The following is a 27,756-nucleotide window of genomic DNA, read 5'->3' on the forward strand; positions in this document are numbered from 1 at the left end:
TTAGTAGGGAAGCTTATCTATCTTTCTCATACTCGGCCAGACATCACATATGCAGTTGGAGTTGTCAGTCAATTCATGCATCAGCCTCAGGAGGATCATATGAATGCGGTCATGAGAATTGTGAGGTATTTGAAAGGAACAACTAGTTATGGCCGTAGGGATGTCAATGTAGCCCGTAACCCGTGGGCCGGCCCGAATAGCCCGCCAAATTTACAGGGTTAGGGCTGAAAATTTCTAGCCCGATAAAATTACAGCCCGATTAGCCCATACCCGATTAACCCGCAGTCCGTTAGGGCCAGACCCGAAAACCCGATGGGCTGGCCCGAAAACCCGATAAAATAACTATCGTTCTATTTGTTTGACTCTAATTCGACACTTCATTGGTTATTTTATAATATAGATTACTAAAAACATAACTTTCAATTTTATATATTAAATATATAAATTATATATTAAATTTTTATTAATATAATAATAGATATATAAATTAGAAACTTCAAATTCACTAAAAAATATATTTAAATTTCTAAAACATGCCTTAAAATTTCTTGATATTTATGTTTTATTATGCATAAATCTCAAATATTAATATTTAATCATGTTTATGTTTGAGTTTAAGTATATATCTCAAATTGATCATAATTAAATATTTTACATTTTATAAATATAACTACTTTTCACTATTATTTATTGGATTGAACGCACGTTAATTTATCGGTAGCAACCCGATTAGCCCGCTGGGCTAGCCTGAAACCCGAGCTTTTAGGGTTAGGGTTGAACTTTTATAATCCGAAAAAATCATAGCCCGATTAGCCCGCACCCGATTGACCCGCAACCCGAATAGGGTTAGCCCGAAACCCGATGGGCTGGCCCGATTGACATCCCTAGTTATGGGGTTTTCTTAGAAAAGAGGGAAGATCTGGAAATCGATGAATACATCGATGCAGATTGGGCTAGTAATCCAATTGATAGAAAATCCACTGGAGGGTATTTTACCTTTGTTGGAGGTAACTTAGTCACTTGGAGGAGCAAGAAGCAGAAAGTCGTGGCACTATCAAGCGCGGAAGCCGAATTTCAGGGGATTAGGAGTGGCCTTATGGAGATACTTTGGCTTAGAAGATTATTAACTGAAATTGGCTTTCCACCAACACGGAAAAGCCAACTTTTTTGTGACAACAAAGCGGCGATCAGCATTTCAGAGAATCCTGTACAACATGACAGAACGAAACATGTCGAAGTTGATCGTCACTTCATCAAAGAAAAACTCGAAAGCGGCATCATTGAATTTCCATTCGTTCGATCTGAGGAACAACTCCCAGACATATTAACTAAGGCTTTGTGTCCGAAAGTCTTCAAAGAATTTCTTGACAAGTTGAGTATCGGCGATACCGTTTCTCAACTTGAGGGGGAGTGTTGGAAAGAGGAATATGGCTGCCCAAATTAATCATGGAGAGTTCCTAGATCATTGAATAAGTGTAGAGTCCCTAGTGTTGTATGTTTCCAATTATCATTTATTGGTGTAATTTACAAGACACTAATTTCCCTATAAATACTAGGGAAATTAGCAAGATCAAAATAAGAAACATTCACAACAAGAAATACAAGTTTCTCTACATTCTATCTCGATATGCCTATCCAATCTTTTTATATCTCTTGCTACAAGAAAAGTTGGTTTGAAACGATAACCATTGAAATCGACAACAAGTGTTCATCCTAGTTATCTCACAATGAAATTTACAACATTACAAGTTATCTAATTTTACACCAAATTTGACAGCAAAAGCTCATCCCTAAAATAGAAATCAAACCGAACTTGTGGTGTGTTTACACCCTGCATTTGTATTGTACGATTCAAACTTGTTGTTCGAGCTAACATTGGATTCGCAAACCCCATGAAAGTATAGATTGAAGAGATGGCTGCTTCAAGAAAGGGTTATCCATTTGTACGATTATGATGGTTACTTGATTACATACCAATATACCATCTCGAACAAGAAGTTTGAATCGTACAAATGTGTAAACCCTTTCTTGAAGCAACCATCATGATTGATTTCTGAGGGTAATCAAGCAACCATCATGGTATATTGGTATGTAATCAAGCAACCATCATCTATTACCAGTTTTACGCTTTACGTCTATCCATTTGCAGAATTATTATGTGTAACATTCAAGAATACTTATCTCCTTACGATCATACAATCAAATCTCGGATTATCTGCACTGAATGACATAATCATAGCTCAAGGAAGGCATGTTCACAAAACTCAGGTTTAAACTTTTATTTCAAATTAATTATAAGATCACCAAGATTAAAAAAAATAACCCAAAAAAAAGGTGATATTTAAGGAGACACTTTGAAAACAGACGTCTGTCTAGTGCGGAATAACGACGGGAAGTTAATTAACAATGAATCATGGCGGGAGTATATTTCTTATCCTTTCCCAACCTGCGAGCCCTAATCGAAAATCTTACCCAATTGACATCCACAACTACTACTTTAGATATTGATAAATTCGATCCTTCAATTCTACAAGTAGTTAATACGAGCCCCCCTTCTATTGCTCTAGTATAGTTTTTAATTATTAATCTTATTTTTCATATCGTATTATCTTACTCAACTTGATTAAATACTAATTTTTTTGTAAAGTTATGATGTTTGATGAGTCGTATTCTAAGCCTTGGTTACTGGTCAGTATGTCGTGAAATACATGTATTATTTGCAAAACAGTTGCTTAAGTGTGCAGGATTGAAGGATCCAAGTCAGTAGGTGACGATTCGTGTGACGCAAGTGAAAAGGGCACTAGAAGGGTGCGATACTGACCAGAATGCATGCCAAAGAAAAGGCTCGAGATGGAGAAGGAGGATAGCTGGGAAGATTATTTTACAAGGGCAAAAAGGTCAAAATGCGGGAGAAGTCTACCCTAAAAGCAAGGGCAAGCCTCCCTATAAAAGAAGCCACTAGGAGAGAGAGAAAGAGTTCGGTTCGGAGTTTGAAAAACACACTTAGTAGAATTCTCTCTAGAAGATACATCTTTCAGCATTATCTTACCTCTCGTTCCTCGCCACAGCGATGGTCACTTGACGTCCAAGAGTCTGCCGGAGAAGTCATCAGTTCGTCTTTCCAGCTAGTTATCGCAGTAGTATAGTAGTATCATCGCCCGGAGTGGCACAAACAATCTTAATCGCTTTCTTAGTTAAAGTTTACTTGTTTCATCACCAGTTATTCTGCAAACACTCATCGTTGTTGCTCTTTTGAAGTACTTTGTTAAATTCCAGTTTTTACATTATGAAGTTTCTATTTCGCATGTCACTTTGGTTTGAGTTTGCTTCATTCTGCCTAGGGAAGTTAGATTTAGTCATTGCTTTCAATTTCTAAGTGTTTCCATTCGGGAGTTGTTGATTTGAAATTGTAGCTAAGTTAGTCAAATTTTCGTCCGTGGGTTTCTTTTCTGCGCCATGATTACCACCTTGCATGCCAGTCAGTAGAAGTAAAAGTCGCAGTTTACCGTTTAATTCAAGTTTAAGCATTTTTATCGATGGATCTCGAGTTTGAATTCATGAATCCGAAGTTCAGTTATGGTGTCTGTGTTCATATGATTTTTGTCAATACCTCACGTGTCGTTTGATATCTCAACCGAGTCCGACTTGTCCGTTGCGAACGAGTCGTATCTCACGTATTTGTGATCACTAGCTTCGATGACGTTGTTTTCGACGGTGTAATCCTCATCATGATCGTTGAGTAAGTCAGTGAAGTTTGATTCCGTGTAGTCGGGGATTTGTTGCGCGTCGTCTTTGTTGCCAATACGCAGAGTGGAGGACATAGGCGATGATGAATGAGGGGTAGTTATGTAATTAATAGCGATCAAGGCACTATTACGTGCCTTGATTCTACTAATTTGTTCTACTTAGTAGGACAAATGTAGGGTGGTCCTACTCAGTAGGAGGTTGGTGATTTTTAAGGAGAGGGCGGGAGTTGTTGAAGAATTTGAATTTGTGGGCCAGAAATTTGTTCGAGTGTTGGCACCGTGGAGAAGGCAGGCCGCCTCGTCGTAGGCACGGGCAGCCTCCTCCGCGGTGTCAAATGTGCCCAACCATACCCTTATTTTTTGTATGCTGTCTTTTATCTCGGCCACCCAGCGCCCTGAAGGGCGCTGGCGGACCCTAACGAAACGCTTGCGCGCTCGCCTAACGCCGCCCAGCGCAGCCGCCTCCTTGACCATCTCGTCCCAGTTGGGGGATAGGTGTCCCTCCCCGGGGTTGAGTTTTTCTTGATCATCTACAAAATCACAAGACTTTCTCTTTCTTGCCATTAAGTGAAGTGATTTTGGAGTGTGAGAGTTTAGTGATTTTTGTCGGATAAATGGTTGGTTTTATATGCTAAAATGAGAGACTGTAGAGTTGAAATGGTCTAAGTTTTTTACTCATCCGTCTCAGATTTATAGTCACATTTAGTTTCTTTTTTTTAGTCACATTTAGTTATGACATGAGTTTTAAGAAATTGGTGGAGTGTGTAATTAATGAAGTGAGAGGTGAAGTGTGTAATAAATGAAATGAGATGGTGAAGTGGGATGATGAAGTGTGTAATAAATGAAGTGAGATGATGGAGTGTGTAATAAATGAAGTGAGTTGGTTGAAGGTGAGTCCCTTTTTGACTTTTTGATTTTTTATTTTTGTTTTGATTTATTTTAATGTAGATAATGACACCTGGGTATAATTTTAGTGAATAATGGGGTTAAATTTTATGTCCAAATATGGAAAATTCTAAATGTGACTATAAATGTGGTACAGACCTTTATGGCAAAATGTGACTGCAAATCTGGGACGGAGGGAGTATTATTTATTACTACCTCCGTCCCCCAAATTTTGACACAGTTTACCATTTCGGCCGTCCCTAAAAATTTGACACACTTCACTTTTACCATTTTTGGTAGTGAACCTCATATTCTACTAACTCATTTCTACTCATATTTTATTATAAAACTAATACTTTAAAAGTAGGACCTACATCCCATCAACTTTTTCAACTCATTTTCCATTACATTTCTTAAAATCCGTGTCATGTCAAAATATATTCAACATTTTGTTTGCTTCTAGTTTTGATAGTTTTCTATAGAAAAGGGAGTCGGCCATATTGAGTGTTTCGATCATTTTTTATCATTGAAATATAAAATAGAGTGTCTGGCCATCAAGTTGTTTATTTGAATTTGTGGGATTTAAGCATCGGAATTATCAATTTATTTGAAAATGACATATTCGATTTATTACATACTATAATCGAAGATACAAAAACAAGTTGATATTAACGATGGTAAATAGTGAGATCGCTTCTATTTGTTTGGCATTTACGATGGTTTAATGGTGAAGGCACACAAATAGTGATCCCACAATATCTTCTATTTTTCAATTGTGTGTATTCAATGTGGGGGCCTTTCAAAATGAATGGCAGAGTAATAGCTAAAATTCGCTCCATAAACATAACAAATTAGTTTAATACTATATTTATTCGTAAAATTTAGATAAACTACTAAAATTAAATGATAAAAAGGTCTCTTCAAAAAAGGTGCAGCCTCTAAATATAAAAAAATTGATATTATAACTAATTAAATCATCTTTACTTTAAAATTTGTTTATTTTGTAAGTTACAATAAGATGTTTGATGAATGTAAATAATAAAAAATATAATAGTCAGTCATAATCCAACAATTGAAATAACTGATGTCAACAATTTTCCCTAGTCCGCGAATTATTTCCATATTCATATGCAAAATGCTAACCAACCAATTGCATCTCTTTCTTGCTCCCCCATGTCAATTGTGTGTGCGTAATATTTGGTGTTTGGTGTGATGTAAATATATAATATAAATAAAATTTCAGCTAAAAAAAAAAAAAAACCAAAAAGATGAGAGAGAGAGAGGAGGCGCCTGATAATACAAAAATAAGCACAAGGAAAGGAATATGTCAACCATCAATTCTGATTGCTCCACATGGAGTTTCATCAAAATCCCACCAGTCTTCTTCTTCACCATTATACAATCAACTATTTAATCCCAACTAATTGACTCAAATAAACACACAAACAAACTCCACTATGCAGCCATACAATTTACAGCACAATCTTTATAGCTGTTAATAAGTGATTGGAGCCTCCAAATGTTTCAACCAGAGAGAGTGAGAGGTGCAAATCACAGTTTTTTACAGACAGACACTAAAATGACAACGAAATGTGTATTTCCAGAAATCAGTTATAAGATAAGCATATACACAGCAAGTGTACATACATTATGCTTACAAATGCAATCTTGTGGTGAGGAAAAAAAAAAAAAAAAAAAACTTCGACTTCATCTATAATTGCCCAGAAGTGGAGTTGTGCTACTTTCACTGGCTTCCGAACGTCTGACTCGGTCCATAGCTGGATCTTGGTAGGCTGTGGCTAGTTTCTCGTAGAAAGAAGATATTGTGGGATCGTTCTGATCAAGCCTATCCTTGTTGATCATGCACTGCATCATAAATTTTATGTAGTTAATTTTTTTGATAAGACATGCAGTCAAGAAAATGATAGGTCGTTAACTTTGAGTGATAAGCCACGATAGAATGTCAAGTTACCTCAGCTGGAAAACCTTGGAAACTAGGTAAGAAACGTCTCTGGCAATAACCATCGAATAACAGAGTGAGAATTGGAAGGGGAATTGTTAAGCTTGAAGCTAAAGGGAGTTTCTTCAAACCAAATATCCCAATGGCTATAACATGCATCAATACTAAGAAAACTATTGTCGCGTCGTGAACCACAGGCCAAAACTTTCCACCAGTTTCAAACTTTGGTGAATAAACATTCAATAGCTGCCCAATAAGGATAATAAAACAAATCAGCTACAGTATGGGACACTAATATTCGAAATAATAAACAATAGCAGTCAGTCTTATCATAACATATTCACAAAATCTATAAGGCGACGACATAACATCAACTTGGAATAGTAAGGAGGACGATGACTGACCTGGTTACCAGGAGCGCATTCCTTCATCCAGTTTTATGACTCTCTGAAATATAGTAATTTCAGAAGGAATGTGGCTTCCTGATGTGTTACCAATGTGCAAGCGAAAACCAACCATGACAGTGTCTGGATTTGAATTGGACACTGTTATCTAAAGAACCAAGAAAGGTATTGTTAAATAATTGAATATATAAGCTATAATACGACTAGTTGCCATACACTGCAAAATAAATGTCCATGTAATAGTTCACCACAACAACAAATAGATACTCAGTCCCATTCATTCTATTAATCTTCCCGAGCTTTGACGCACAAATTAATAGATAAAAAATTGCCCCAAGTAACCTTAATTAATGAGGAGAAGAATGTGAAAAAACTATGACATTTGGGAATCAATATAGTTTGAACTAATTAATGAGGAGTTGAACGGATAGGGGTAATTTTAGTTAAAAAGAGAAAAGAGCAACTGAGATGCAAAGAACTGAAAACTAAAAAACAACTAACTGAATGGGAGAGAGTAAAAATGAAAAATGCCCAGCTTCTTCAGCAGTAGATCAAATTAGATTAATCGTACGATGAAATCCTATATTTTAAATAACTACACCACATAAAATGTAAATGCATTATCATTTTTATTCTTTCCTGGAAATATTTTCAAATAATTCTACCATTAGAAGTTATTGTAAGAGCACATTCCATTCTGATAGCCCGTACACTGTTCCTAATGAGTGCAAGTGGGTAGCCAGAAATTAATGCAGATCAACTCTAAAGGAGTAAACTACGTTAATTGATCAACTGCATCATGTTAACAAGTGCACGCATGAATAGATGAACATTATGTATGACCTACAGTGAAGGGAGTCAGATCGAGACAGAAGCAAACATGTGTATAAGAAAATGGAGACCTGTAGAGATGCTTCAAACCAATCAAAACAATGAAGTAACATTACCTTGAATCCAGCAGGGTTAGGCCCCTCCAGAAATCCATCTTCAGATGCTAAAGTTTGCTTTGCTCCCTCAGAATCACTATTCCTAACGGCATCACCAGTAAATTTCACATCTTGTGTAATGCAGACAGTTTTCTCAAAGAAATCAAGTGAAAATTCTGGTTTTGCACCCCCATAAGCTTTATTTTTCAAAATACCAGAACCCAATTTCTTAACCTTATCTGACATCAAATTCACACCGGTCTCCACCCCAGCAGGGATGTGGGAGTATATCTGAAGACTTCCATCTTCATGCAGAAGAGACAATGGATTTTGTCTTTTGTTAAAGGCCTATCAGCAGTAACTCCAACCAAAGGAGAAGTTGAACCCCCGGTGTGTCGCAAATTCTGTGCAAGCACTTCATGTTGTCCCAAAGAGATAGCAAGTATCCCATTGGATTTTAGATTAGAATAGCACACAAATAGCCCACTACCACCCAGTAACTCTTTCCAACGATGCAAACCAGCAGGCTGGAGCTTACCATCAACGTCATTCTCATGCACTGCAGATGTCTCTATCACAGATGTTACATCTGGATTAAAGCGGCCAATTATGGAACTCCCATCTTGATATGACAGGAAGAGCAATTTGTGAGTAGGTGAAAAATACAGTGAGGAGCCCTTTCCAGTTTCAGTTCTGCCCTCTACTTGAATGATTTCCTTTAAAGGCCTGCTACTGACATTTGCTTTTGCTGACAATTCCAACCTATACAAGTTTCCAGACTCTGAAAGGACAATGAGAAACATTCTACAGCAGGAAGCCACCAAAAGGGCTGCATCAACAATTGTATCGTCAGGCAATGTGATATAGTGTACAGGACTGATATTGTCTTGAGAGAGATCATAAATTTTTATGAATCTGTTTGTCACCACCATCAGCTGAACCTGGGAACCGGGAACCCATTCAACACGTCTGATATATGCACCTTGTAGAGCAAGCTCAATCGCTAGTCAATCAATCACCTCACCTCGATGATTGATGGTAAGGACCTGACAATCTTCATAGCCAGCTACAACCAGATAATTCTCAACAAGTGCATTAAAAAGAAGATGAACGATCTCAAATCGAACAACATTTTTAGAAAGAGGCTTCACATTATCCTTATCTGCAGTCATAGGAGCAATAGTAGCTTGCCCAATTAATTGCCCAACATCAAATATGGCCACTTTATCACCTTCACCAGCAGCTAGTCGACCTCGGCCACTGACACTAAGTAATGATTTGACTAGAGATCCACTTGTCAGATGAGATTTGAGCTCCTTTGCATTCGAATAATCTGCTTTTATCTTCAAGTCTAGTGAACCGCTTTTGTATGCCTTCTTCAATTGTAAGAGGTCGTTACTGTAGTGGGGCACTTCCACTTTTGCTAAAGAAACTTTTTTATCTCTTATCATGTTGGAGTCTCTGTTTCCAGTAATGTAAGGTAAGAATGATGAGCAAACCCCTAACATACAACTTTCAACCTCCAGTTCGTCAAGCAGCAGCGGCATCCTTTCCTGGACTTCCGTTGGAAGAGATAACCTGGTAGAGGAATCCAGTTCTATCAGCGAATCCTCATCAACATCTGAACCACAGTCAGGAAGCTGATCACCATTCTCTGAAAGAGAAAGAAATGACTGAAAGTTACCAGCACTACGTTCAGGTGCACTATTACTTCCAGTAAATTTTCGAGGCTTCAAGCACTGACAACTGCTACCTCGAACACCTCCTGCACCCAGGGGCGGAGCTACGAATTTATAGGAAGAGGGGCAAATTTACCTATGAAGAAAATTTAAGAATTTGGGGAGGGGGCATTTAGTGAAAAATTAATAGAAATAAATTTTATCATAGCAATATATATATATGGAGTAAAAAATTTGAGGTGGGGTAAATGCCCCTCTAATGTTCTTACTAGATTTGCCCATGCCTGCACCACAGTCACAGAAAAACCTACTAGAGCGGGAGTACACAACACGATGACAAACTTTTGCATAGACGGAGCAGCAGCCTTTCGAGACTGTAAGATCACACGTATAACAGAAGTACCAGTGCTGTTCCATAAAGTTGCTGCCACTAGAAGTGAAGGTGCAAAATTTAGATGCAAGAGCTCTCTCAGTGTTACTATCCTCCTCCTCATCCCTATCAATGCTACCTAACTCACCATCTGAGGTCCCATCATCTTCATCGTCGTCAACTGAAGTTGCATCACAGTCAACAGATGCTGGAGCTCGATTAGCAGATGGAACCAGATCATCAGCATTTTTCCTTGAACCAAGAGTTCCAGAAGACAAAGTCCGTACACCTGAACTACATCTAGAAAGGGATTTCCCAGAGGACTTCTCCAAGGTGCAAGTGGGAGACCCACAATCACTGATGATCATTATAAGGAATCCAAAAAGGTACTTCAGTCCTTGAATCAAGCGCTCATCATCAGCCAGTTTCTCCATCAACTCAATAGTTCTCTGCAGCAGTGACTTAATCAACAATTCCCCTTTGGAGAGCAGAATGATAAAACTGTAATAATTTTTAGCTATATTGAAATCATATAGAGAAAATGCACTCTCCAGAGGAATTAGCAAGGCTTGATGTAGATGGATCTGTGCTTCCTGCAGCTTGGAATCACTAGTGGAAGACACACGACACGTAAGAAAGTTCATGGTTGATTCTCTTAACGAAACTGAACCTCCTTTTGTAGTGTTAACACTTCTGCAAGAGATCCTAGTAACCTCATCTCTAGCCACTTTGATAGAGAAATCAAATCCATGCCAATAAACTTCATCCGAAACTTCACTTTGACTTCAGGGTAATCACCAGACAAAAGATCTGTAAAGAAGTTGAGCACCCTCATATTTACAGATTCAGAAAGGCAGTGATCTAGAGCATCAAACAGAACCAATATATCTCCACGTTGGGACTCCTGGAAGTTCTTATTTTCAGAAGTATCCTGCATAGAGAGAAAAAATTTGAAAATACTGCTCCTTGAAGGATCTCCCTTTAGGCTGTTGGCCATATTAACCATCTTCACCACTATGCATTCATGGATACTTCTATCAAAGTCGTTTTCTTTATTGATACTTCGCAGAAATTCTACCAAACGCTTCATAATGAATAAATTGATGTAGTCTGGAGCATCAGGACCCATTTTCAAGGCTTGGAAAATGTGATCAAATTTACCCTCAAGACTTTGAAAAACCTTGTCACACTTCATCGACAAGACTGATTCAAGAATTTCATTGATCACCCCATATTCCTCCAAATCAGCTCCTCTTGAAACTTCTATATCAAGTAGTCCGTCAAGACTAACAATAATTCCTTTCATGTTGAGGATACATGAAGACAGAATTTCTGTTGGAAGTTGAAGATGCAGGGGAAATCCATGGAGTGCAACTTCCCAGAATATTTTAGATCGAATTCTCAGAGCAAGTTTTTCAATAATTTTACTTAACCTCGACGGAAGCTCATAAAGAGAGTCGAGAAGGTATTTATACTTGTTTGATTTATCAAGTGGCAAAACCAGATTTTGTTTGCATACTAGGATTCATGCTATATGTTTTGTCGCTCGTTCAATCGACTTAGGTTTAGAGTTGATGGTTTATTAGGTGCTTATAAAGCCAACTTGCAGCATAATACTACATTGCATGAGAAATATATAATTCTTTGTAATATGCATACAGATATTGGGTGTCGGTGATGGCATATGGGAGACAATAAAGAGTCATGCTCAGAAGTGCAAAATTGATTGTGAAAAGATGTTTTGTCATAAATCATCGAGTGAACCTCAAAGATGTGTTATTTATGATTGTGTGGGAAAACTCAAGGGGGAAATGATAGAGCTCAAGTATGTTCCGATTGATAATCTGTCTGCTGATAGAAAGGTGGTGTGGCCTTTAATTTGTTGTTGTGAATAGATTAGTTTATGCAATTGTGGTGTTTCCTACTCCTACTAATGAATTACTAACCCCAATAGGATGATGCACTGAAGATACTGAGATCTGTATTAGAAAGAGCATCTGTGTTATATGACGCTAAAAATGAGTTTATCACAAGCACCATCTGTGATTATGAGACTCTTGGATCAGAAGAAAGAGGAGAGGTATCCAACCCTGATCCTCAACCCACCCCTCTTCACATCTCAGGTCAGAGTGCATCATATTTTCTGAAAACAGGTTTTGGGCCGTGTAATATATTTCCTGAATTCTTGCTCCTCTTATTTTCCAGATTATGATTTGGATATGGTTGGAGGTGGAGGCTCATTAATAGTGGAGCAGCAGTTTCCTTATGCTTATGAGTACTACCAGAGCAGCCCAAACCCCTCTGATAAACCCATAAGTATCTCTTCAGTAAAGATGACAATACTTTGAATAGCATCGCAATTTGATCAGCAGTGAAAGATTTGTAGACAAGTTGTTTAGTCAGCCCGAGAAACTCAGAATCCAGATCAGTGATATCTGGTTGATTAGCTGCCTCTAGTTGGAGTGAATTTCCATTGTTGAGTCCCATAATGCTAGTAGAAAGCATGGATAGTACAAAAGAAAGCCAGGATCCAGTCCTGAAGAAGTCCCACCCGAGTTCCTCGAAATCATCCCGCATAAGTGTGCCATGCAACTGCTGAAGCAAATTTAACAGAACACCATGGGGTGGTGCTGTAGTCATTGCTAGGGTTGGATTGACCTAATATAAAATGACTGGTAAAATGAAAGTTCTCCATATCTAAGACATCATGAACCTTGACACCACTGAACGGAACTTGCATATGTTGCAGAGACAATCCATCAGTTGGACTTGGAATATCCCAGCAAAGCACAAAAAGATACCGCTCAAGAATAAGCTCATCAGCACTGGCAGCCTTTTTGCCATTCCAAAGTCTAAGAATCTGTGAGAAAGTGGCAATTGTAGTTTCCCAACTCAAACACAACCCTTCCACTGCTGGAAAATCTCTACACAGAGCAATATCAATTAACTGATTCTGCAGAGTCATGTTTGCTTGTGTTCCACTGGAATTCATTATATCCTCTAGAGCAGTGGCTGGCCAGGATGACCAATAGTTAGTAGAACCAGGTGTGCTTAGCACGAAGGATCCCCTCAATTTAGTTCTGAAGTCCAACTGCAGCAATGATGGACAAGCACGCGGGTTATACATCATATGACGCAGTACCAAAACCAACCTTGAAACCAGTAAAGACCAGCATGACAACTGCAGACTATCATAAGTCGCGGAGGGAATATCAATAGCTTTAAATGATGAAAGTATTTGATTTGCCAGCACGCCCTTTTCCTCATCAGATGACAAATGAAAAGCCATTAACATAATCTCAATGTGAAACAGAGAGGGCAGAGTTTCAACAATATCTTTCAAATCAGAGCTTGTTGAGCAAATTGTTTTCGCCTTTTGATGAATAAATTTGATAAACAGCTGGTAGATTTTGGTTCTTAATCTAGAACCAGAAGAACCCTCTCGACAAACAAGTATGTGGGCAAGCAAAGCTAGCATCAGATCATTGTAAAGATGCGCACCATTCTCAACTGTCAGTATTTTGTCAACAACTGACTCCTCAAGAGATTCAGGGAAAGCTCGAAGCAGTACAAGTTTCTGCAGCAGTTCAAAGCAATACAAATGAACAGTCCCAAACTTCTTTTAGTCATGCACAATTAGATTATTATCACAAGCCCTTTCTTCAGGATTATAGACCTGACAGTTGAGTATTGATAGCAAAATATCAATATGGTTGCCATTAAGCTCTTTAATCGCATTTTGATACATTCGTGGATGTGACTGAGGAGAAAATACACATTTTTTAGGAAACTTAGCAATTCAGTTGCTGCTTGAAATGGCATATTACTGAACCCGGGTACAGAACTGTGTGTAGCATTTGACTGCTCACACGCATCAGCAGAACTAACAGAGCGAGCTCCTTCAGAAAAAAGATCCCCAAAAAGGGCTTCATCTTCATGACAAACAACACTTTCCACTTCACAGGTGATAGAAGCTTTCGTCCCGTTGGAACATGATCTTTCCAATAATGGCTCTAATTTTGTGCTCTCGGAATGAAGGAAGAAAAGAAGATGCATCACATTGTCCAGCCATTGAACTGATGATGGAAATAATATTTCAAGCAAGTCCACCACAGTATGCTTTTTCAACAATATTACTTTCTTAGAACCGACATGGCATGAAGGAGAATTGAGCCCTAATTGACTGTCTGGAAGCCTAGCATCATCTAACTCAATGAAATGAAGAGCCTGATCCTTAATATCTGAAATGAGTTTTAGTACAAAAATAACCACCCTCGGAAAGTAAGCCAGGGGGGGTTTGTGGCTGGGCAAATATTTATCAAACCTCCAGACATCACAACCCAAAATTCTGCAAAACAGAAGCCGCCACACATGCTTGGATGTTCTGGAACACAAAATTCTTACAGAAAGTTGCTTGCATTACTCGAAGAAATTCTTCCAATATGTGGGCAGCAAGGCTTTCATAACTACTTTCAACAACAGTGTTGGCATTTACGAACTCAAAACCAGTTCTGAACAATATAGATAATATATCGATGAAGGAAGCGGCAGAATGCAACAGAAGGTTGTCTGAGTACAAAATCGGATGGCTCTTAGTAACACTTCCCAGCAAATTCAGTAATCTTAGACAAGTTGAAAATTTTCTCCGCCAATTTAGACTGGTCTGTTTTTCATCTGATGACACTGGAAGTTCTACAACTTCTTTGCAAAGTAAGATAAGACGATGATTGCATCTGAGATGAATAACAGCCCAGTGCTGAGAAAGAGTTGTCAACTTATTTGCATTGGCGGGAATAGACTGTGCAACTGGATTCACAAGATCAACTTGTATGGACTCGGAAATAAATTGTATCAAAAGATCATTGTCTGCTTCTTTTTCCAGAGAGCAGATGGACCCTTTAGAAAGAAAGGAAAATTAGGAGACACATAAGGCAGTGAAAGAGGATAAGGACAAACTATGATCCTATCTTTTCTATGAAACAATACCTTGAAGCATACACTTAACATTGTCCTGCCACAAAACAGCATCATCTTTATCAACAGAACTAGGCAACAAGTCCACAGGAATGCTTGTTGGACATGACAGAGAAATGTCTGATTCCTTATGCACCCCATCAACTAGCAATAACTCCAACAGTTGTAGCATTGTACTCTGGAAGAGGGAGATAAGTAAGACAAAGAAAAAGGTTGATATATGAATATTTCTACAAACAAAAATATAGTAATAAAACAATTGGGCAAAAAGAACAAATGTGTTCCTCAGTGAGAATGAACAGCTTGCTGGATAGGTTTTATATCCTACAGTGCACTCAACCAATCATATACTTGTATCATGATTATAATGCATGAAACCTTAAATCAGTATTATTAAGAAAATAAGAAATTATAGTTCTAAAAAGAATTCCAACTGCGAATCAACAACGGTATGCATAGGGGATCTGAATTATCTAGACATAATTGATCCAAATGAGGAAACCGCTGAGACAATCTCAGGCCAGCCAAGAGCATTATGACTGGTAGATATGAACGAAGCAAATCACATGCATAAATGGAACCTCTATAGCAGAGGTGGCCACGGTTCGAAAACCGCCGGTTCCGGTTCGTCAATAGCATGAACCGTAACCGGACCGGATACCGGTTATCCGGTTCCGGTTCCGGTTACTAACCGCCGGTTTTTCACCGGTTCCGGTTCAATTTTTTTTTTTTTTTTAAAATTTAGAGTTATTTAAATCTTAGAGTTATAACTTTTATTGCAATTCTATAGTAAAATCCAAAGAGAATTGATAACGATAAAGAATTGCAATTTTATTAATTGAAACTTTGAATGTAAATTTCTACAATACAATATTACATTTACAAGTTACAAAATACAACAATACTACAACTATACACTTGAATTTAAAATTTAAATACAAAATTACAATTTACAAAAAACATATTAAAAGTAAAGTTGAAATAATTAGAAAAAAAAAAGAAATAAAAGGAAAAGGACTTGAACTCAACTTAATGCTCAATTGCATTGAGGAATCAAAGTCCACGTAGTTCTCTTACCTTGCTTACCTTGTTGGTTGGAGGTTGACGACGGTTGGCGTTCATTCTTCACCTTCATCTTCGGTGTCGGTGAAGGTTTCCTCACTTTCTTCACGAGCATCCCAATTTGGTTCTTGCGCTCTCTTTGCAGCTTTTCCCCAATCATCAAGTAACATCACAGCTTCCATATTTCTCGCGGAGAGTTTGCTTCTTCTCACGTCCAAGACATATGCTCCAACACTGAAAGCGGACTCGACGGCTACGGTGGAAGCCGGGACTGCAAAGATCTCCTTAGCCATTGACGCAAGTATGGGATAATCTTTCTCGTGTGTTCCCCACCACTCTAGGACGTCGATTTGGGCGGGTGTAGGACCTGCATCACTAAAAGTATGGTGGCGTGCTTCCAAATAAAAATCTAACTCGCTTACCGATCTCATTGAGGTGGACCTTGAACTTGAGCCTGTGCCATAGCCGTATAAGTCGGCTAATTGTGATTGAGCATCAGGGTCATCATAAGCAAAACCAAAACCGCCGTATTGCTGCGGTTGAGGAGCATGTTGTGTACGTGGATGAATTTGGTGGGTACGGTTATACTTTTCTTCATATTCGGCAAAGAGAGAACGCAAACTACTTTCAAATTGAGCTTGAACAAGTGATCTATCAGGAATGGTTAGTTCAAAAACTCTCGAGGTTTCATTATCATCAAAAGGCAAATTTTGAAGTGGACTAAGATCAATAGAACGCAAATTTTGATAATAGAAATCTAAGATCTTAGTTGTGCCAGCTAATTTCCATTTCGGATCTAAGCACTTAGCAATTAAAAACACAGTTGGAATTTCACTAAAATACTTCAACCATTTTTCAATCATATAAAATAAAACACACATTAACTCACGAGATCTAGCATTTTTCATGCATGTTTTAAAACCAAGTGATATATACATGCAATGCTCTAACACACGAACAGATGTGCAATAGTAAACACCCGATAATTCAACGGTCGCAGATTTGAAAGCTTTGAACAATTGACATAAACTCATGCTTTGGTCCCAACAATTAGGCGTAAGAACTATATCACCATAGGGATTAGTTCTAAAAAAATCGCACAAAGCATCTCTATGCTCCAAAGTAGAATTGAGGCAATCATATGTAGAGTTCCATCTAGTAGACACATCCATTATAAAAGTTGTATACCTGATGTTCCTGTTACGGCAATATTTTTTCCAAGCCTTGCCAAGCTTGAAATGGATCGCTCTAACTACATTTCTAATAGGATCAACATGCTTTTTCCATAAAGTAAGCGCATCTTGTACGCATAAGTTCAAAATATGACATACACATCTTTGATCAAAATACTTACCATCGATAATCGGAGAGCACGTATCAATCAAGTCGCTAATACTTGCAGTATTAGCAGTTGCATTATCAAAAGCAATAGAAAACACCTTATTGCATAATTGATATTCATTCAAAACTTGAATAATTAAACAAGCAATTGTATTTGCAGTGTGTGGTGCAGGAAAATCTCTAAAAGCAATTAAACGTTTGTTCAAAGACCAACTATTGTCCATAAAGTGAACCGTAATTCCCATGTATGCATGCTTTTGGAAAGCGTCAGTCCATACATCAGAGCAAATATTCACTTTGTGTCCCAAGTTACTCAAATATCGTCATAAATCTTTTTTCATTTCATTATATTGATTGTTGGTAGATCGTTGAATACTAGTTCTAGGTAGTCTTTTTGAGTTCATATTATAACACTCTTTCATCGAATCTTCGTAATCTTGATTATCATAAACATTAAAAGGAAGATGATACATGACAACAAATTTAGCCATAACATCAGTAGTATGCTTATGATCATATCTTAATAGAGCGAAGGACGGCGTACTTGTTTGAGACGAACCGGAGGCGGAGCCATGGGCACTCGCACTTTGGAAGTCGAGTTGGGTTTGGCTAGCGCTATGCCCATATAGTTCGGGATGAATTGTCGTCATGTGACGGATGAGAGAGCCATATCCCCCGGACTTCTTGAATTTGTATTTTTTGGTGCAGTAGTTACAATGTGCCATAAAAAATTTTGGCACTTCATTAACGGAAGAAACTATTGGGACCTTTTTGAAATGTTTCACAAATATATCAGATTTATATTTAGATTTTTCTCCGCGGCCGTCTTGTGAAGGGGGGGCATTTCCTCATTTTTGTGGTCACCGTCACTGTTCTCATTATCATCGTTCAAATTAACATTAACGTCATCAATATCGTAATCATCGACCGAGATGTAATTATCAGCATCGGATTCGGCGCCAACCGCGCCATGACCACCCAATTGGGATAGTGCAATGGCTGCAGCTGCACGACGATCTTCTTCCATCTACAAATAGTAGTATATGTACGAATTAGAATTTAGAAGATGAACATAAAAATCATGAACTCAAACTTATTAAGTTATGAATTTATGTATGAAAAAAATAATATGCAAAATATTCTATAACTTACTTGTAAGCGAACAGCCTCAACATGGGAAACCTCTTCCAAAATTTCTCGACGAGTAGGTCGTCGTGATTTTTTCGAACGGGTAGATTGATCTTCTGCAAATTCCTTTGCCCCATCGATCACGGTCACCACCACCACGAGAAGAAGACATACTTTTTTTTATAGTAATGTAGTTGAAGTGTTGAACAAGTTGTAACTTGTAAGTTGTAACTAATATGTAGTGCAAATTATGAAAATTGATGAACAACTTAAGTAAACAAGTAGAGAGCAAATTGAAAGAATGAGGTACAGAATAGAGAATTGGAGATTGAGAGAGAAATCCTTATTAACACAAGAATGGGGTGAGTAGAAGTGATGAAGAAGGGGGTATTTATAGGTAAAAATGGGAGAAAAATCTGATATTAAAAAAAAAAAAATTTAAATTTCAAAATTTGAAATTCGGACACCGCCGGTTTTCTGACCGAACCGCCGGTTTGTGTCAGAAAACCGCCGGTTTCTGACCGAAAACCGGCGGTTTCCGACAACTTTTCAGACCCTAGCTGCAACCCTAAACCCTACGCCTGAACCGTCGGGAACCGGCGGTTTTGTGTCAGGAACCGCCGGTTTTCCGACACAAACCGCCGGTTAACCGTCCTTTTTCCGACCTACGCCTGCAACCCTACGAACCTACCGGCGAACGGCTATATTTTCCGGTTAACCGGCGGTTCCGAACCGGTGGTTAACCGTCGGTTCCGGTTTTATATTTTTTGAACCGTAACCGAACCGTAAAAACCGTGTAAACCGGATTTCGAACCGGAACCGTCGTCCGGTTCCGGTTCCGAACCGCCGGCCGGCGGTTAACCGGCAGTCCGGTTTGGTTTGGCCACCTCTACTCTATAGTATAGTCATATTTGGAGCGAGCTAAAGAAATTGCGCATCTTCTATTTTCTAACAAGCCCGATCACGCTGGAAACCACCCAATAACAAATACTAGCATCCATGCTGAAATACATTATCTGAAGACAAACGAATAGCATTGTGAAGGAAATCTACCAAGGGTCAGGAACCAACACTTCTATGCATAGATTTCATCCACAAGGCCACAGGCCCACAGCAAACATATCTGTTGAAACCATTCACTAGTTACAGATACAAAATACCAAGCATCCCAAAATATAATTAGATCAGCAGACAAAAGACTGGACAAATGCAATTGCAAATGGGGGCACAACCTTCTAATAGCAAGTTTTTATAGTGAACTGCTACATAGGAGAATCTATAGCCAACAGCGATTAAAATCAAATAAAAACACATTATTGAACTGAAACAACGCTACCGAATCACCAAAAGTTGCACAGCATGGAACACGAAAAATCAGACAGTCTCACAGTAATCATGCGCCTTGAGTAAAATAAAACAGTAAAAACAGGAATCATATAAGAACAGCATGACAACAGAACTTGAAGTAAATCATTCTCTTCAATAAGTAGGAGAAAACCTGAAGAGTTGAATCATCACTTTTCCCAATCCATTTCTCCAAATAACACAGAGCGAATTCAATCGAGTGCTGGACCACCGCCACAACCACAGGCTCTACTTGCTCAACTGCCGCATACAACAGAACCACAGCCAATTATCACCCATCCGGATGACATCTACAAATACGAAGCCAAAGTAATAACTACCTGTTGGATTATAGAACCTAATCGGAGATGGTGAAATGCGAATGAAGAAGATGATTGGAATCGAAAAGATGATTCGTATTGATCGGGGGGAGATTACAGTACATTCAATTCGGGGAAAAGGCTAAGAGAGAGATTAACTACTAACAACTCTTTTTATCTCCCTTTTAACTATAGTTTGTAAAGTAACAAACTAACTCACTCAAATCAACGGTCAGGAACTAATCTATCTAAAACACATCTAACGGCTCCTGAAGCTCTTCCACAGCTGAGCGAGCTGACCAAAGACTTCTCCCTTTCTCTACTTGAAACTCTTCATGCTCAACAAATCAGTAGCTAAGCAATTAACACTAACAAATCTCCACCTTCATTGCTTAGATGGAATGATCACTGAGTACACATACCAATCAGCTTAAGACAGAGTTCAAACTTCTCCTTAGCTAAAAGCTTTGTCAGCATATCTGCAGGGTTCTCTGCAGTATTCCCCTTGAAAAGATTGACTCTTCCTTTTTCAACTTCCTCTCTAACAAAATGTAAACGCACATCTATGTGCTTACTTTCCTCGTGAAAGACCTGGTGCTTAGCTAGGCTGATCGCGCTGTTGCTGTCACAGCTGATTGCTATTGACTCCTGCACCACTCCGAAATCTGCTGCAATTCCTTTCAACCCAAAAATTTCTTTCACTGCAGCTGTGAGTGTCATGTACTCAGCTTCCGTGGTGGATAAAGCCACCACCCCTTGCAAGTTCGATTTCCAGCTGCCTGCAGCTCCATACATAGTGAAAATATAGCCCGTTTGTGACCTTCGATGATCAATATTTCCTGCGCAGTCACTGTCACAGTAACCCACCAATGCAACACCCTCAAGTCCATGACCACCATTGAACAGAATTCCATAGTCCCCTGCCCCTTTCAGATACCTCAATATCCATTTCAAGGCTGACCAAAGTTCCTTTCCAAAGTTAGTCATGAATCTACTAGTCACACCTAATGCTTGGGCCACATCCGGTCTCGAACTAATCAAAGCATACATAATACCCCCAACAACATTAGTATAGGGTATAGATTGTACCTCTCGTTTCTCTGACTCACTGCTTGGCCTTTGGAGTACAAGGAGTCTGAAGTGTTGTTTCTGAGGTGTCCCTGTTTCCTTAGAGTTATGCATCTGAAATCTTTGAATCACTCTTGAAATGCAGTCACTTTGATTCAACCATATCAGCCTCATCTCTTTGTTTCTTATTATGTTCATACCCAAGATTCTTCTTGCATTTGCCAAATCCTTCACATCAAAAACAGATTTCAGATCATCTTTCACCCCTTGTATCTCTTTCTTGCAAGCTCCAGCCATTAGTATGTCATCAACGTATAATAGCACCTCGTTGAAGTCCACTCCATATTCTTGAGTGAAACCTCTAGAAACCAAACGAGCCTTGAATCCGATTTGCTCACCATCTGCAAATTCACCTTTCTTTTTGAACAACCATTTACAACTAATGATCTTCCTGCCCTCCACCTTATCAATTAATATCCAAGTACCATTTTTGATAAGTGAATTAATCTCTTCTATCATTGCCTTTAGCCACTGATCTTTCTCTTCACACTGCATAGCTGCCGCATAGGAACTTTCTGAATAACAGATGTGTTCAGCCACACATAAAGCTAAATATAGCATTTCTAAATCAAGAGACCTAGCTGGTGGTTCGATATTCTTTCTCCTGACTCTAACCCGAGCCAATTGGTAGTTTCTCGGACCATCTTGACCATCACTGTCATCAGCATGGTCTCGTTCCCGTTCATCCCCAGCTCCACCTTGAGTTGTATCATCCCTGATCTGACCATCATGAGAGTCAGAATCAGGCTCAGCTCCACCTTGAGAAGTGTTTTCTAAGATTATCTCATCATTTGGAGTTTCTTTCTGGATCTCTTTACTGACTTCCAAATTATTGTTGTCCTTGTTGAGTGGCATCACATTCTCCACAATGACCATATCTCTATGCTTCTCAGGCTCAATACACCCTAGTCTATGGCCTTTAACTCCAGCCTCATACCCTACTAGAATCACTGTGGCTTGTACATAGTAGAGATTTCCTCTCCTTTCTTCCTGCATAACCGATTCCCCATCTTTCTTGATGGTCATCTTCCCCTCAAAGGACTCAAATGAGCATCCCTTGTGTTCAAGCAACCCAAGTGATATGAGGTTCCTCTTAACTTCAAGAATCAGCCTCACATCACTCAAGATTTTAATGGAGCCATCAGCCAGCTGCAATCTCACACTCCCGACTCCTTTAACCGAACAAACTTGATTGTTTCCAAGAACCACAGATCCACCACTCGTAGTTTCATCAAATGACTCAAACCAATCTATGTTCGGACACATATGAAAACTACATCCGGAGTCAAGAATCCAAGAGACAGACTCACCTTTCATCATCACATTTAGCACCTGAGGGTCTTCATTCTCTTGCACATAATCAGAGCTGCTAGTCCCCTGCGCCGCTTCCTGCGCTTGTTTTTTCTTCCAAGCGTAGCAATCCTTTTTCAAATGGCCCAGCTTCTTGCACCAATGGCAAGACCGTGTTTCCCTCTGCTCCGTGGATCCACTCTTGAATCCATCATCTTCTTTCTTGAAGTTCCTTTTCCCCTTAAATTTCTTGATATTTAGACTCTCTGCCTGTAAATCCTGATTTCTCACTACGCCCTTTTGTAACTCTTTTGCCATGAGAGCTGAATGAACCTCAGAGAAAGTAATCTCCTTATCACGACCATACAAGATCGCATCTCTCAGCTGGTCATAGGAGTCAGGCAACGCATTGAGGGCCAAAATAGCCTTATCCTCATCACTCACCTTGACATCACAGGCCACCAAATCATCTACAGCCTTATTAAAATCCTCTAGCTGCTCAAGAATTGATTTATCACCAGAAAAACTATAGGAATACACCCTTCTTTTCATGTATAATCGATTAGCCAGAGACTTACTACAATAGATCTCATCTAACCTCTCAAGAATCTCAGCGGCGGTCTTCTGCTCCTGAATTTCTCTCAAAACCTTATCACCAAGGCTCAAGATCACCGCACCATAGGCCTTGAGCTGCATCTCAGCCAGCTTCGCCTATGCCTTCTCATCTAGAACAGGTGCCTTCCCTTTGCTCTCAGGATCGGGCTTCTCCAAGACCGCTGCGCATCCCTTCTCGATCAAAATTGCTTTAATCTTCATCTTCCATAGGCAGTAGTCATTCTTCCCATTGAATTTGTTTGACTCCAAAAGCAACACCATTCTCGAACAGATCTCCGACTTCTTCCAACGATTCTCCTCTTTCCCACAGACGGCGCCACTTGTTGGATTATAGAACCTAATCGGAGATTGTAACAGCCCGCTTTCCTAGGGTACAATAAATGCGGCGACTGCTACCAAAACGGACTCAAGAAATGAACGAAGGCTAGGGTTTCAATTAAAGAGTATTGACCAGAAGATTTGAAAGAAACTATCAGAGTGTTTAAAGCAATAACTTAACCTCGAAACTCGAATAAGAAAAAGAAAGGTGTAATGAATGACGTTCAACAATGTCAAGAGTATGACATAGTTTTCCAAGATAAAGCCACAAGATAGTCTAAAGCCTCTAACTCGAAAGGAGAGTGCAAAATATTCGAAATAAACATAAGTGTATCAAGACTCAGCGGAAAACGACCAAGAGAAAGAATAGCTATGTATGAAGACACAACTACGCTTGAAGTTCCAAATATCCATCTTAATTAATTATCATACTCAACACCCGCCCCCGCTCGTCATCGTTCAACCTGCAAATAAGGAAAACACATGCAGGGCTGAGTATTTTGTAATACTCAGTGAGCTCGTTGCCAAAACATTTTATAAGTTATGCCACCCTTACCAAGTGAACTCGAGTTTTACAATTTATAAAATATCAACGAGTATCACAAAATATTTTCATAGATTGGCCAATCAAATATCTCCCATTTTCCTCATCAAATTCCACAGTCACAATCATATCCATGTGCGACGAAAGTGTGGCCACACTTTTCGCCCACGAGACCGGCCGACTAGCAAGGACGGCTCCCGATCCCCTCGTGTACACAGCCTGGTAGGGTTTGCGGCCCATACTCAGACCCGAATTCGTATAACATATCCATGACCATATAGCCCAATGGAGCGAACTCACAAACTAGGCATCAAGCACACAATATCACAATAAAACAGACATAGGCATGGCATAACAGTTAAACCACCCTTATAACACCAATCAATAATTTTGATAAAAAGTAAAAGAGTTTAAGAATAAAGCCCACCTCGACTGTTTAGTTTTCAAGTAGTTTCGCTTTTCCGTTATCTGGCTTCGCAACCGAGGTTTCACCTTTTTATTCACATAGGCACATATTCACAAATCAGATTCAATCACGACTCTTAACTCATGCATGTCACAATACTTCCCTCTTTCCCATCGATTCACCTTAATCTTTATAACTTATAGATTTCAAGTCACACTCATCATAAATTACTAATTTCAAGTCACGCTTAGCATACATATATTTCTTAGCATCTCAACCCTAGATCTATCATCATATGTCATACAAAAGTATTTAGCCATCAAGCACACACTACACAACACACACTTCAACACACACATCACACGCATAACACACACACGGCACACAAACCTCACACTCTCGGCACACACACACACACATGTTTCCCCATATCCCTTCTTATCCCTTTTTCACTCAATTAATATGCATGAAGGTTCAAGAACACCGATTAAACCGGTTGGAAGAAAAAGAAAAGAAGAGGTAGAAGAAGAACAAACATAACTCTTGAGCAAAAGTACCTTTTCAGAGAAAATCAATCGGTAGAAACAAAGTAGGGACTTGGTTCTTCAATATTCTCAGATTAAACTTCGATTTCTTCTCAAAAGATGAAGGATTTATGGAGTAAAGTGGAAGAAAATTGAGAGAGTGTATGGGGAGGGAGTTTTCGAAAATATGGGGGCTAGGGTTGGGGTTTTGGTTCTTATTTATAGAGTCCAATGAGATCTTTAGGTAATAAGAATAGAATATTTGGTAAGATCTTTTGCCTTATAAATAAATAGACTAAAATAATATATTGAAGTAGGGAAGAAGGATTAACAAAAATAGACTTGGTGCCAAGCTTGGTAGTTCTCGAAAATTAGGCTAGATTAATTAGCCATGGTTTTGTTTTGGTATATTTTACGGAGTAGAATGAGATATTATGAAGTAAAATTAAATAAATAATAAAAGAATCCTCCCATGGAGAATGGTCTAGGCGTGTGTTTACAACTTTAAATAAGGAAATGAGTTTTATAATAATAACTAAAATAAGGTATGCCAAGATCTCTTGAGGTATGGAAAGATTTGATAGAATATTTTAAAATTCTAGGTATGGAAGGAGATCAATTAAGGAACCAATAAAATAGGCATAATATTATTTCCTTCCCAACATGGTGATTTTCGAAAATCACTATTAAATAAGGGGGTGTCGATTTTTCCATCTTTAAACAAGGAAATAATTGGCTCTTGGATTTAATTTGAATAAAATCCCAAGGATTAAATAAATTCCGGAAGAAATAGAATTCCCTCTTTACAAAGCAAGGGGGTTCGAAAATATCAACAAGAATTAGGGTGACAAGTATTTATAGAAATTTCTCTCTAATATTCTCACTCACCCTTAGATAATTAATTTACCACATAATCAATAAATAAATCATATGCCACATCATTAAATCAAATAGTTTGACTTTTCAAACTTTCAACACATACTCAACTCATGAAATTAAAAGCATTCTCGATTCCACGTCATCAACAATTAATTCTATGGCTCTAAAATTAGGGTTATAAATTCGGGGTGTTACATTCTACCACTCTTAAAAGAAATTTCGTCCCGAAATTTGGCACCTTCAAGGGAAAAGTTCCGGGTATAGTTCCATTATCTCATCCTCACGTTCCCACGTGGCTTCCTCGGGCCCGTGGTTTCTCCATTGAATCTTAACGAAGGTAGTGGTTTTATTTATCAAGGTTTGGACCTTTCGATCCAAGATCATCTGGGGTTGCTCCTCGTAGTTCAAATCCGGGTTTACAGCAATATCCTCGTAACGAATCACATGCTTCGGACCGAACACGTACTTTCGCAACTGCGACACATGGAAAACATTGCACATTCCCAAGGCTGGGCGGCAGCGCTAAACGATAGGCTACGCGTCCTACTCCTTCTAGAATTTTGTACGGCCCGATAAATCGCGGTTTCAGTTTACCCTTGACTCCAAAACGCGCTATCCCTTTCGACGGGGATACTTTGAGGAAATCTTTATCCCTGGCTTGAAATTGTAAGTCCGTCCGTCGGACGTCGGCGTATGACTTCTGCCTGCCCTGGGCTTCCTTCATTCTCACGCGGATTCGTCGAACGATTTCGACCATTTCTTCAACTGCATCGAGTCCAAGCACTCTTCGTTCGCCAACTTCATCCCAGTAGAGTGGAGATCTACACTTTCTCCCGCAAAGTGCTTCATATGGCGCCATGCCGATCGTTGCTTGAAAGCTGTTGTTGTAGGCGAACTCGATCAAAGGGAGTGCGGTCTCCCAACTTCCACCTCGGTCGAGTACCACGGCTCTTAGCATATCCTCGAGAGTTAGTATCGTCCTCTCGGATTGTCCATCGGATTGGGGGTGAAAAGCGGTGCTAAAGTTTAAACGTGCTCCAAGCTCGCGTTGTAAACTAATCCAAAATTTCGAGGTAAACTTCGGGTCACGATCAGACGTAATCGTCGCTGGGACTCCATGTAGTCGTACGATCTCGTGAATGTAGATTCGAGCTAGTCTATCCGATCCATGGGTTACGGGAATCGGGATGAAGTGCGCACTCTTGGTAAGTCGGTCTATGATCACCCAGATCGCGGTATTTCCTCTAAGGGTTTTTGGCAACGCTGTCACGAAGTCCATAGCGACGTGTTCCCATTTCCACTCGGGTATCTCCAGCGGTTGTAACTTCCCGTACGGTCGTTGGTGCAGGGCTTTCACCTGTTGACAGGCTAAGCAACGCTCCACGAAAGATGCGACGTCTCGCTTCATGCCGCTCCACCAAAAGGACTTCTTTAGATCCTGGTACATCTTCGTGCTCCCGGGGTGAGCAGTGTATGGGGTTTCGTGCGCTTCGCTCAAGATCTCGCTCCTAAGGCTCTCATCGTTTGGCACACACAGTCTCCCTTCGAAGGTGAGGGCGTTATCGGAAGCCTCACCATAACTCCCGGATTCACCGGTTCTCGCTTCGACTTAAATTTCCTCCAATCTTCCATCTAGCCGTTGAGCTGCAACGATCCTCGCTCGTAGATCAGGTTCTATTACTAACGCGGCGATTCGGCCTTCTATGGTTTCGGGTGTTCTAACTACTTCTATCCGCAACTTACTCAACTCTCGTACTAAGCCTTCCTCTTCGGTTAGAAAAACAGCGAGTTGCGAATGGTCTCTACAGCTTAAAGCATCTGCTACTACGTTTGTCTTGCTGGGGTGGTAGTCGATGCCACAATCGTAGTCCTTCACTAGCTCGAGTCATCTCCGTCGTCGCATGTCCAGGTCC

At 39.4% G+C, this 27,756-nt stretch overlaps 3 pseudogenes; all 3 read right to left on the reverse strand.

The window, feature by feature from the left end:
• On the reverse strand, positions 1-1,941 carry LOC148923799 (uncharacterized; annotated as a pseudogene).
• Positions 1,942-3,611: 1,670 nt separating this feature from the next.
• Positions 3,612-4,347, reverse strand: LOC125206852 (uncharacterized; annotated as a pseudogene).
• Positions 4,348-6,830: 2,483 nt separating this feature from the next.
• LOC148923800 (auxin transport protein BIG-like) lies at positions 6,831-15,116 on the reverse strand (annotated as a pseudogene).
• Positions 15,117-27,756: the final 12,640 nt, after the last annotated feature.

Source organism: Salvia hispanica, chromosome 6, assembly GCF_029641045.1.
Source record: "Salvia hispanica isolate PSC_SH4W2 chromosome 6, Shi_PSC_v1, whole genome shotgun sequence".
NCBI classification, from domain to species: domain Eukaryota; kingdom Viridiplantae; phylum Streptophyta; class Magnoliopsida; order Lamiales; family Lamiaceae; genus Salvia; species Salvia hispanica.